Raw genomic sequence first — 13,761 nt, 5'->3', positions numbered from 1 at the left:
CAGGGACCTGGCCCCTTTAAGTCGCATTCAGTGGCAGCCCAATGCAATTTCAGTCTTCCTCACAATTTTGGAGAATATTTTCTTTTGGGATAAGCTACAGCAGCAAGGTGGGTTGCTATGGGTTACTATTTTTTACTGCTATAATAGCAGTGGTGGGAAGTAACGAAGTACAAGTACTTCGTTACTGTACTTAAGTACAGTTTTCGTGTATCTGTACTTTACTTAAGTAGATTTAATAATGGGTACTTTCTACTTTTTCTCCACTACATTTTATAGTAAGTATCTGTACTTTCTACTTCACTACATTTCTACAAAACTGTCGCGTTACTCGTTACATCCACGTCACATTGAGCTTTTTTTCCGTTAAAATGTGAAGTTCAGGGTCTTAAGGTGGCGCCGTAAAATCCAAGCAATAACGTGACTTACTGTCTGGACGGATCTTTACTAATTTCTAAGGACTGAAGCCTCACTGAGAGCCGTTCTTTGTTCTTGTGTACACTGCAGTAGCTAACACATATGGTGGCAAACATCGCAGTGGGAGGGAGGGTGAGAACAGTCACGGTGCTCCTTCTGCTTGGTTTCTTGTTGCGCTGTTGGACAGTGTTCATAGTTGAACGTTATTTACCGCGATGTTTCAGTTGTGGTTTCTGACATGGGCAATATGGGCAACGGTCCAGGGTGTTATTTTTCTAGGGATAGCAGGAGACCTCTGCGGATTGTAGCACAGCGATGAAAGCAAAACAGAATGAAATGAGTTTTAATTGATACTGGTTAAATAAATTTGAGCTCTAAGTATTTAAACATCTAGGTGTTTTTATGGGAATGTGGCTCTTTCAGATCAATCTGAGAACCAATTTTGATAGGTAAACTTAATTTTATTGTATCATGTAGCGCAGGGCGCTGGTCTTGGTCTCGGGTTCGGTGGTCTTGACTACAACTCTGCTACGTGGCTCCTTGGTTGCATGTTCTCCCTCACCCACCTTCTTTCTATCCCCTTTCTGTTGCATTTCTTTATAAATAAATGTCACTAATGAAGTTCATGCTATGTTAGGACAGGAGACAAGATGTTTCCATCCCTGAAATTATGATTCATAGAATCACATATCTAAGTATAAACTGTTACAGAGAATAAACACAATAAGAACATGTTTAATCTGTGGCATTGTTCATTAAAATGGCACATTTCTTATGTATTAAAATTAAATACGATCAGTTCACTTAATGATATTAGGTTATGTATTCAGCAAGTACTTTTACTTTTAATACTTAAGTATTTTTAAAAGCCAGTACTTTTTTACTTTTACTTAAGTAAAATGTTAATGTGGTACTTTGACTTTTACTTGAGTACATTTTTGACTGTGTATTTGTACTTTTACTTTAGTACATTTTTTGAGTACTTTCTCCACCACTGTATAATAGTCTGGCTCCACCGTTCACCTGTGTAACTACATTGTCACTATTTTGTAGTTGACTGAGCAGTCAGCTGATTAACATTTTGCTCTGTTCATTTGCTCCTCGATGGGGAAGCTCAGTCCGACAGCACACCGGCGTGTGACTGAATAACTGTGAATGAAGCCGCTATGCATGCTTGAAATTGCTGGATCTGAGCAAATCTTTATTTTTTGGCTCTTTTTCTTAAAAAGCCAGGTAGATAATTCTTCAGTTTTGTTTGACAAAGTTTTGAAAATGATCAAAAACCCCCTGGCTTTCTATTATTACGTGTTTCCTGGAATTAAATCCTGCCTGTCCATCTATTTTCTGCACCGGCTCCATCTTTGAAGGGTCATGAATGGGGTCGGTGCCAGAGGTTATTGGCCACTAAACAGGGGTGAGCCCTGGAGTCCATGACAGGGTGAACACAGAAACACATCTTTACTTGTATATGTTTTTTTTTTAGGAGGCGATTGTACTATTACAGTAATCAAAATCACACTCGTCTTAAGACTTTCTCTTAACTTCACCATGAAAAAACAACAACAACAAAAAAAACACGTGTGGCTCAATTTTGTGAACAGTAGGCTGTAAAAGCCTTCAATCCTTTAATGCTGTCTTTGTGAGCCACTTAGCATTTATACAAAGCTCTTGAATCACTCCTGATGGCCTTTCATTTAAACACCCACACATATATTTCAGCTTATGAAATCACAGCTTGTTCATCGATCTGTCTCAGCCTTGGCAGACTCGGTCGGAGTTTGGGATCGACTGCTGCCTCAGCTACAAACTTCAGAAGCGTTTTTGGCTTTAGCTTTTAATCCTTGAAGGTGCATTAAAGCGCCTTGTACATTTCAAACTCAATATCGTAAATTTCTGCCAGAGGTGGGCTGTAAATCTGCGCTATCACCACAGGCTGGGACGTCAGTCAGCTTCACTCCAGGCGCACACCCTGCCACAAGGCCTCACAAGCCGTTTGCACGCCATTCTCTGTTGTCGGTTTATGACGGTGCTTTTTTGTAAATGGCGTATTTGACTTTCAGCTTATGTGCGCCGCCGTTCTCCTGAGTGCGATCTAAGCCCGGCGCTTTTCGACATTGCGCATATTTGTGGAATTTCTTCTTAGCGGATAGCACCGCTTCTGGACTTTAAATGCCGGTTATGTAGATAGCGAAAGCGAGATCCGTCACCTTGTGTTCTTCATTTAATAAAGGGAGAGAGTTTCATGGCATCAAGTTCAAGGACTGGGGGGAAGTTTGAGGCTTCGTTGTAAACTACTGATGTTAGGCCACTTGGAAAATGGTTCTGACAGATACGTATTGACAGGTAGATCCCTTTAAGCAGAATTGATCCGCTTTAATGTACTGAGGTGAATATGAATCAGGAATTCACCCTTCCCCTGCCATAATAAAATCTCCCCTTCAGAATCCATGTGACGGCAGAACTTTGATGGAGAAATACCGCATTAACAGGCCGGGCGACGGGATTACACAGCAAGCTGTCATAAAACACCTGAAGCTTTTCGCTAGCATGGTAAAAACATTGTTCGTATGCTTTAGATTAACATTACCGCACACTTTTGTACAAATAGCAAGCTGCTCAGAGAATCTTGATTTGATTGTGTTATTTGTTGTTCAATAAAGCACCAAATATAGGCAGGTAAAAAAAAAAAGATTAAAAATATTTAATGTTATATGAACATTACTATCTGCAGTAGCTACAGAAAACAGCAATCTCCTGTTTCCTGATGGAGCAGGTCACTGGAAGAATTACAGGAGGCTTTGTTGCTGATAAAAAAAAAAGGGGGAAGAAATGGCCTGTTTTGACGTATTACTGCGCCTCACAAAGTGCCATAGAAATGCTGTAATCCTCACAGATTCAACGAAATCCACTCGCCGTGCTAATGCAGCCACCGTGAAATGCTGAAGCTTGTCTCTGGGAAAGCATGCATTTGTTGGGTGTATTTATGTGGTGTACATTAACAGAATGAAAAATGCAGTAATGAGGCAATGATTCTGAGCAGATGTATGTTTCTACCAGGATGCTGTTCCAGAGTTTCGGAGCCAGTTGCTCAGCTTAAATCAGTTAATTTATATGGTGCTAATTCAGACACGCACAAAAAAACCAAAAAAAAACAAAAAAAAACGCACTTTGCAAGACAAACAAATCCAGATTGCAGAACGAAGCAGTCCATTCAGTCCACTTCTATTGGATATTTTCCAACTTAATAGTTGTTGTGAACCAATGCAGTCAAGTTCAGTTTGTTAGTGAAAAATGTTTGCTTTCCAAGCAAACTCAGCCAGTTGCATCAAGTCATTAAATATGCAAAAATCATTCCTCCTGAACCAATATGTGTCAGCATTAAATGATTGATTACGCATATGAAACTGGGGGGTTCGGTACCTCAAAAAAGGTTAAGAACCACTGGATTATGCTTTATAATGCAAGTACTCTGCATTAAAGATGCATTGAAATATGGTTTTGGATCTAGATATGAACTCCTTTGTTATTACACAGGTGTTAGCAGACACATTAGACTCTACATTTTTTTTGTAATTTAACAGTCTCTACCCCCATAAAGATTTTATTAAAGTCTGAAATATTGACCACTTCATTCCCTTTACAGAATCAAGATGTGATTAGTATATGTGCATGCAGATTGAATTAACTTAATCCTTTCCCATCCACAAAATCATCACACCAGCAGGCAGTCATGCACTGCTCATATTCACTGTAATCGATATCCAGCATCGTAGGCCTTTTGAGCTGCACTTAAACCATTTAACCTGCTTTCTCGCACTTGGCTCAAAGGCTGAAAATGATCAAACTTGCTACTGCTGAATATAGGTTTTTACTTAGTTAATTCCCCCCCAATCTAAATTCTTACTTCCATATTTGTCTGAATTTGATGCAGTTGTGTCCAAAGCTCTGTAAGTGTGTATATTTCACATGAAAATTGGTAAAGTTACACCAGAGACATCTAGATTTATTTTTCTTTTTTTTTATCACATCAGTGTCTTTGTTTCACTCCTTTCTTCAGAGATAGGCAGTCTTGACATGGACTGATTTTTATCTCTCATAGCCTCCAGCAGTTACACGCTTTATCTGGTCACCATGTTCAGACGAAGTCATTAAAAAACAAAAGGGATCAAATCTGATTCAGAAAAATCCTTCGTTCTTGTCAATACTGGAAAAGTGTACAAAAAATAAAAAAATTCAGAGGAAATGTCTGTAGAAATTCACAGAACATGACATATTTGAGAGTCAAGCCAGAGTGTTAAAACACTTAAAGGTCTATTGAAAATACAAAAGTTTCTATTTTTTTATAGGTAAATATTAAAGCACACATCTTTTTAAGGTGTGTTTTATGATCTGTTTTCTACTGGCCGTCACTGTGGAGTGCATCCGTGGTCAGACAGCGTAATTGATTTCGGTGGACAATTAATTTTGGATTAACAAGAGCTCAGAAGGGTATTTCTCACCCTGAGGCAAGTAATGAGCTCCTGCTGTGCTGTTTGCTTTTAGAGGGTCATGTGGTTTTGATTTATAGGATCACAGCCAGTAAAAGGAATTTGCAGCACTGTAAGGATTGTGCAATCACATCTTTCATTGTGGTTTTCACAAAGTCTCTGTTTAGAAATTGTGGGAAGCCAATATTTGGTCATTTTCTTGGAAACAGATTTGCTGAAGTAATTAACTAAGCGACTGTTTCTTTTGAGCAGGACAACTAAAGGAAAACTTTGCTGTTGATTTCTTCTCTGCAGGCCACTACAGAGTAAAAATGTTTCATTATTTACAAGAAGACACTGAACTAACCTTTTTTTTGTTTGTTTGTTTTTGTTTTTTTAGAATGTGGAGACAGGAGTGTAGGACAGAAAGAAGCATAGAGAGAATACAAGTCAACAACCTAGAAGTCTGCTTCTACACCTGCAGGAAGAGAGAGAAAAAAAAAACAAGCAACCATACCAACAACGTAATAGTAATACTACTACTAATAATAATAATAATAGGTAATATTAAGTCACTGAAAAGTAGAAAGTACAAGTTACTGCAAATTGTAAATGACCTGTAATTATATAGTGATTTATCAAGTCAAGAGGACCCCGAACCACTTTACACCACATTCAGTCATTCACACAAACTACTGGATTGTAGCCATAGCTGCAGTCTGTTATTTATAAGTTAACTCGACTTTGATGGGTTTTAAATAGTTTCACTTTGAAACTTTATTTTTTTATTTCTTTACTTTCTTTGACACACCTTAAAGAAAGTGAATCATTTCTCTGATTGAAATTCCTGGTCTTTGAAGTATTTTTAATTATTATTATTATTATTATTATTTTATTTTTTTTTCTACCAGACCTGGGTTAAACAGAAATAGTCCAACATGTTTTCTAGCTTCAGCTGCTTCTCCGTACCTTGGTTGATATATAATGGAATGTGTTTTTGAACATTTGCTGCTTCTCATAACCCCACACAGAGCCACGAATGTCTTCAAAAGTATCTGAAGATTTTCAGTCGTCTTACACATTTGGACTTGCTTCCAATGAGAAATTCCTCATGCATTTTGCAACTACGAAGTTGAAGATTCTGCCCGGAAACAGGCAGAGAGAACAAATAGTAAAATGGAATCTGACTAGAACAGAAAGTGCACAAAAGCAAGACATGTGAGAAGTAACACCAACAGGTTTTCTGGTTTGTGTTCGACTTTATAGCACCAGCACAATACTGGATACCTGTTCTGAAATACTCATGCACATATCTAATGTCAGCATGGGATGAGGATCCCCTAATAAACACTCCAATATACTAAGAGGGCTTAAAAATAATATCTAAAAAAAAACAAACAAACAAAAAAACATTTTAATTCACAGGCAATTAAAGAGTATAATATTTCAAACCTTAATTTTTGTAATGTACCAAAAATATTTGAATACATCCTTGAAATTCTGAGTGGTTGAATAATAACAATAATAACAACAACAACAACAATAATAACAAATAGTAATTATTTTGTCAAAACACAGTTTTGATTAAAATTTGATTAATTGTGATTATTAATTGCAGACAGTTAAACATTTTAATACAGTCACATCACAAGAAATAAATCTAACTAATGAATGAAATGAGTGTCAAAATTATTGAACTACATCTTTTGGAGTTGTGTTTGAATAAATTCTATTTTAGTTTTGTTCACAGCATGTACATGTTACTTTTATTTGATGGGTGTTTTACTCTGTTAATCCACTCTGTATGTATGTCATGATTTAAACAAGAACTATGTGAACCTAGTTTATTATTCTTTTTCGTCTTCCTTAATAAAATACCTCCATGTTTCAGGAGAGAGTGACCTTTTCTCACTGACGATCACAGCGATCCCGATGATGTGTTGTTGATGAGAAGTCTCTCCCTTGATTGTGAGATAAGTTCGTCGTTGGCTTTATTATAACCCTTTGCAAGTAGTAAACTCCCCCCTTTTTTTTGCATCCTTTTACTGAATGTGTGTGTACCAGTGTATATTTTCTAAAGTGTCTCGGCCGTTCCTTCCTAATTACATTACAAACATTTGCCATTGCACAAAGCAGTAGAATTGTTGCTTTCAAAGTGGATATATGTTAATTGCTATCTGTGTAACTTTACAATTACGCTGCACTGTAAAAGTTTATCAATACCAATTGCTTCCTCTCTGCCACACTGATTGATAATCCCATAATGTCTAATTGCTTTTGGAAAACTTTATTTTATTTTATTTTTTACATCCCTCCTCTCTTTATATCTTAAAGTTAAATCTTATCAAAAGTTAAAGCATCGTGCGTGCCAGGGTTAAGCTGTATCTTCCACTCTGATAGTTGTTCATTTGGGATGATATGTGGAGGAATAAAAGTGTCTTGATTTGCACAGGCCCTGCTCTCAGTGGGAACTGCAATATTGGACTATCACTTCTGAAGATCCGCTGTTCAAATACTTTTAACTAAATCCCTAAAGCTTTTAAGTTTAAACAATTTGGTAGCAGGTAGTGATAAGCTTGGGTAAGGTGTATAAACTATAACAAAATCCTAAAGCCACGGATACAAGACATAAAGTGGGTACAGAGATCACACCTCAGTACTAAAAGAGACAAGTTATGTAGTTGGAATCAATTAGAAGTGAAAGTGAACCAGTTTGAAGATAAGACTATCCAGGGGTAATAATTCAGAGTTTATTCATATTCTTACTAATAAAAGCAGGCAGAAACTAAAGCACATTCCTGCAGTTTTGAGCGTGAATGTTTATATGCACAAACTTCTCTGGCAACTGACACTTTTCTCAATTATTTAAGTGTATTTACAAGCTGACAGGTGTAGTTGGAGTTTTCTTGTCCAATACCAGAGTATCTCTAATGTCCTTCCATATATCTCAATAAACACAATAAGAAACTTTTGAAATCTTAAAGAGTTTTAAGGAATTTCTGTTCACATGAAATGATCCACTTCAGATTCGATCAGACTAAATATCTGAGAAGAAGAAGATCAAATGTTGTCTAGATGCACTAAAATCTCGAAATCGTCCTTTAGTTTATCGCCAATACAAAGCTGTAAATCTGATCCTGAGTTTAACATTAGCAGGTTACGGTGTTTTAAAACTGTAATCTGTCTATCACTCATTCAGTATGTTGTCCACATACAGCACCTTGAACATCTTTATATGAACTATATATATAAAAGTAGAGGAGGCTCCTTGCTTGTCAGCCAGTTATACCCGCCGTCTTAATCGACTGTGTCAACACAGCAGCACAACTCGAGAGCTTCTCCCTTTGTTACTTGAAAATAAGAGTCTCAAAAGACTTCGAGGATGTTGAAGCTTAAGCAAGCACCTTCACTTCTCATGTTAATGGCTCAGAGTTACTTACAACTAGATAGAACAGTGTAGGATAGGGATATCCTTTCCCACAGTGGGACAATTCAAGGAGTAGCACAATAAAGTTTATTGGCAGCATGCGTTTTCAAACTAAGGTAAAGAATAAAAACAGAAAAATAGGAGTAAGAAAATGCATAGTCTGCAAAATTTTACAACACAAGAAAGGTAACACTGTGCAGCTGATTAAAAAATAGCGTTCTCAGATTACAAGGAATGTGAGACTGAGTGGGTTAATTTGAAAAGAGTGAGCAAGATGTGAGTATTTGAGCACAGAAAACAGCAACAGACTATTTACAAGAAATAAAACTGTGCAAATAGCAGCAGGGATGCGCAAATAGATACTGTTTTATGAGGCAGACTTTATTTTGGGAAGAAATATTATGTGTGTGTTTTAATGCTGCAAGATATTGTGGTGCCAAGACTTGAGGAATTTGGACGGTGGTGTGTTTTCAAAACACTGAAGTATTTCAGAATCTGGACACGGGGTTCGGTAAGAGCTTATCATCTGACAAAACAACGTGTGAAATGTATTTAAAATAAAAATTGAGGTTATTTGGGAAGTGTTCATTTATCCATTTCGGAGAATATTGAGTATGGTTCACTTGATTGTGAAAACCGCCAGTAGTATGAAGCACAAGCGGTGAAGACATACGTCTCAAATTGACCAAACATTTACCTCGGTGACCGACGGACCTGACCCATTATGCGATGCTTTTCTTGTGCATGTGAAACCTCAGCTTCAAGAATAGCTTGTTGACAGAGTAAGTTCAAGGGGGTAAACACATTTTTTCACACAACACTGCAACAATTAAATTCATAAGCAAATTTCTTGGACAGTTCTTATCCCTTTGTTTGAAGGACGACTGCAAACAAATCTCTGCTTAAAGGGGAAGTCTAAATAGTTGTTGTTCCCCTTGACCTGTTTTTGAGTAGCACCAAATTACTTGATGATATGACGTCTAGGGTAATTGGGAGAAACCCCCTAATTAAGAGAATCTGCACTCAATTAACCATTTTTATCCTGGTGTCTCATGGGGTGCTATTAAAGCAGCTGCTGAACTGTGGCCATTTGCCTGCGATGCTCCACAAAGTCTGGAGCTGAGGTTTCTAGAAAGGCTGTTTGTTCACCGTTGGATAAACTCCTGATTGCACGGGTGCAGCTCTTGCCCCCACGCTCCACTCTTAAACTAGAAAGTTGCTCAAATGTTTTCCTATTAGGGCCGTATAAAATATCCAGTGCAGCAAATAGACTGCACAGAGAGGAGGCTCCCATAGCCCCGATCACAGACACGCTGCTCATGTTGCTGCAGTATATATAGTTTCTTAGTCCATTTTCCGGATTTTGTTTAAAACCCCAGATTTCAATATGATTAATTTGGATTTTGTGGCTAACAGAAAGTAATGATCTCCTTTTTTGTTTTATTATTTTTTTTGCTGTGTTTTAAAAACTTAAGCTACTTTTCTTGAATCTCGCTGATTGCCTTTTTTCACTCCTGATCTCAACAGACCATTATGTGTTTTTATTGCACAAAAAAAACTTGCAATGAATGAAAAAAAGCTGATGTATTGTCGCCGGCTTAGGTTTCGTGGCTGATTTCTTCCTGCAGGGAAGTTAAGCTGAGAAAAGTAAGTGGCCCATGTAGGGGAACAGCCTTTTTTTTCCTCGATTCGCCGACTGTATACTAATCGTCGTAGAAGGTTTCTCTATATGAAAGCCAGCCTGCCATGACAGGGAAACATAGATACCCATAATTCTGCAGCCACAAGCTGCGGTCTTTGGCTTGCAACAGTGACCAGCATGCTTTGTGTGAACACAAGAAGAGCAACAGCTTAAATCAGAATGGAGAGTGGTGAAATGTATCGCTAGCGGTTTTAAGAAAGAAGTATAATCAATTCGCCATGGAAGATGGAAAAAAAAAGGAGTGCAGGGGGATTTGGGTTTGTTGGTTTGTGTTTTTTTTTATAACAAGTAAAACAAATAAAATAATTTAAAAGAAAGGTCTTTGCTTCTAAACAGGGTGGAATCTGGACAGCAGTAAAGTGTATACTTTGATGTTTGATGTGTATAAGAAAATGCTCTTTGACTGTTCTACGTGGCAGTAAGTATCAATAGGTGCGGCGTTCCTTGCTGGTTTGGTTACCTGAAAGTTGAAGCAAAGGTCCAGATTAATGATTTGGTAAAGACGGACCAGATAAAGGATAATGGGCCACAAGATAATGGATATTCTGATTCGATCCACTTTACAAGAGCTATTTGAGCAGGTCGTCATTAAACAGGCAATTAACATTTGACGGATATGAAACATGTATTATCCTCTCAGAATGTTTTACTGAATTCAGGGCGAAGGTTTAGGACTACTTTATGCAAGCACAGCTGTGTTAAACCTTTGTTAGTTCCTTCCAATGAAGCTTTTAAACGACTGGTTGGCAGGAGGTAAACAGAAGCTACGACAATTGAGGGTTTGCCTTTTTAAGCTTTCCTAGTAGGAACTTTTAAAAATGTATGTATTGTTGCAGTTGATGTTTTCTTTGTTATATTTACGTACTGTGTCGGCTCACTGCTTTGTCCATAAACCAAGGAAACTGTGTGGGACTTCCCTCCCCAAACCTCCCTTCCCGCTCTCGCAACCGGTTGATCTGAATGTCAACAATGTATAATGCAAATGCATAATGCACCTCCCCCCCATCAACAGCTTTGTGGGGTGTTTTGGTGGGGGGTTCCATAAAAGTGGTTCGCCCAGGACGCCAAGGTTAGGACCGCCTCTGGCTGCAAGATTTATAATAATCACTGTTTCCGGAAACAAAATAAGTGTTTACATCCCTGCTGTTATTTGCAGTCTTTTCTCATTTCAGATAATATCACCATATTTATGCCGCTATCTACTTCTAACTTGATGCTGGTTTATCTAAATTTTAACGCTGTGGGACAATAAAAGAGTTTTCTATTCTACTTCATTCTTTATTTTAAAAAATAAGTTAGGTCTTGACAACAGCGGGTTGCAGCAGTGATGAGAGCAGAAAACACAAAGGTATTTAATGGAATAGCTGATAAACACTACAGCAAACACACACACACACACACAAAAACACAACTAAGTAATAACGCACATAGGTAAGGCTAGAAAAAAAATGGAAAAACGATAAAACACACTTTTAAAACAGAAAACTGTGTGATGGGAATGAAGGATTTGACTGTGAATTAAACATAAACTATACAAAGTTCTAGTGTGCAGAACAAAATAACAAAATACAAACAAAAACTCTCATGACTGCACCTGTCACAAATTTTGATGCCCAAGCAGCAAAATAAAAATGCTTCCAGAGTTAGAACAACTCCTAGTTTAACAATAGTAACTCTCCACGGCTCTGAGCTAAAGTCAGCTCACGGCCAAACCTCCCCCAAACACACTGAATGCACAGGAACCTTCGTTACTTGGCCTGTTTGATAACCTGGACCACTTCCTCGCACCACATCAAGACCTACTCACAAACATGGTTATGTGTCTCAGCACTTGGAGACAAATATGTTTTACTTTAACACATGAAAAGCATAGGACATTTAAACCAAAGTCAGTGATCAACGTGTCACAGATTCACCAAAAGCTTATGAATATATTTAGAAAGGTGTGAAAACAGAAATCATATTTTAGGTTTTGGCACCCGCAGCCCGAAACCCCCCCCCCAAAAAAAACGTGTTAATAACAGTAAAAATCTACACGGCGATATTAACTATATTAACAGTGAGAAAATAGATAATATGCAAAAAATAGATCTGCAAGTGCTAAGACGTGGGGCAGGAAGTGGAGCTGATATGGCACTCACAGCATGTGCAAAATGAATCGACGGTGATTTTAGTCGAGTCTAACAGTGAAACATATATGTAAATTAGACCATCTAGCTGAGAAGTGGATGTTTTTATATCTGAAAGGCCACATATGGACGTTCTGTTGGTGTTTTTCACTCTTGCGCTGATGCAAAACAATGGTGGATCAAGCCTGGCTGTCGAAAACTGAACTGAGTCTGGAAACATTTGAGACTGTGGTGGAGGGGAGGACACTGAAAAAAAAAAAAACAACAACAAAAAAACTGCTACTCATCATGGTCGACCTGAACCAACCCCTCCACCTCACACTGGACAGACAGTGGAGCGCCTTCTACAACAACCTGCTCCGTCTCTGCTGTCAACAAGACAGAAGCAGCAAATCTTTCCTGCCAATTGCCATTACCCTCCACAGTATCTAAGTCTAATTACTACTGGTCACTGCTCATTACCGTTGCTCCATTTGCACTCAATATATATGCACATTTTTGCATAGCACTATTTTATTGCTCAGACAATAGTTTTGTTTTTGTTTACTTTTGCTGCCCGATAATTTTACCTCTCATCCCAACTCAGATCACATCCTCACTCAGTGAACGTCTGCTGCTGTTTGAAGGCTGCAGCCTCTGTGAAAAGAGCTAACTTGGCCTTTTTGGTGTAGGGCTGCAGAATACATCTTTTCACAATATCTTTGAAGTTTTCCTAACGTCCTACATCTCAAGTCTAAAAATAAAAATAAAAATAAAAAACAAATTCATTGTTTTACCTCATATTCAGTAGATCAAGAAGACAGCCCTGGGGTATAAAAGTCTGGTGGTAAAGTGAATCATGTCTGATGTGTTTGGAAAGTTGTTAGATTGAACAAAGTGCAATATATAGATAGATATGACCTTATGTGTTAATTACATTGGCTGCAGAATGCTTCTTTGTGCTAGTGTGACCATGGATGCATGACATCTTGTTAATAAATGCTACAATCCCCCTTAACACGTTCAGTCTTCTTCATCCCTGTCTGTCTATGTCGCCTCATTACCTAGTGAAAGCCGTTAGCTCATTCCCTCTGTTTTACTTTGATCTCACTGTAACAAGAGGGGAAATACAATTTATATCTTCTATACGGCAGATATCTAGACCCAACTGCCTTTAATAGGCCCAACTCTGGATCAGTAGGCTGGATTTGACACCTCAAATTTACAGTTTGCATTTAAACATTTTAAATTTGTCCTCTTACTGATTCATTGTGTTTTAAGTTCTTATTGTATTTAGATTGATCAGAACAGGAACAAATTTAGTATGAAATATATTCTAGTAAATACAGAATGTGTTTTTTAAATATTTTTATTTGATGTGGAAAAACTTAATTTAAATTAAGCTAGCTTGTGATATTGTTTTAAAGCCTAACTCTGCTTTAAGCTTCACCACAACATTGAGCTGTCCGCTGTGATCCTTGGTCTTCATGCTGTATGTTCACCATTGTTCTCTAACAAACCTCTCAGGTTCTCAGAAGATAGTTGTATTCATACTGAATTACACACAGGTTGTCTCTAAATACCATTTAAAGGTAATTTGTTGGATGCGACTGTTGTGATAAAATGTGCAAAATGTTGAATACT

General features: G+C 37.7%; 1 long non-coding RNA gene across 1 annotated transcript in view; it reads left to right on the top strand.

The window, feature by feature from the left end:
• The first annotated feature begins 521 nt into the window (after positions 1–521).
• LOC107837760 (uncharacterized) overlaps positions 522–13,761 on the top strand; it is an 18,815-nt gene continuing 5,575 nt past the window's right edge. The window contains exons 1-2 of the long non-coding RNA XR_001663802.1: positions 522–754; positions 6,631–6,633. This is a non-coding gene — a long non-coding RNA (uncharacterized LOC107837760). The remainder of the gene's footprint in view (positions 755–6,630; positions 6,634–13,761) is intronic.

This window comes from Poecilia formosa, unplaced genomic scaffold (genome assembly GCF_000485575.1).
Source record: "Poecilia formosa unplaced genomic scaffold, Poecilia_formosa-5.1.2 Scaffold172, whole genome shotgun sequence".
Lineage (NCBI taxonomy): Eukaryota > Metazoa > Chordata > Actinopteri > Cyprinodontiformes > Poeciliidae > Poecilia > Poecilia formosa.
The sequence above is the reverse complement of the archived record's forward strand: the minus strand, read 5'-3'. Positions and strand labels throughout refer to the sequence as shown.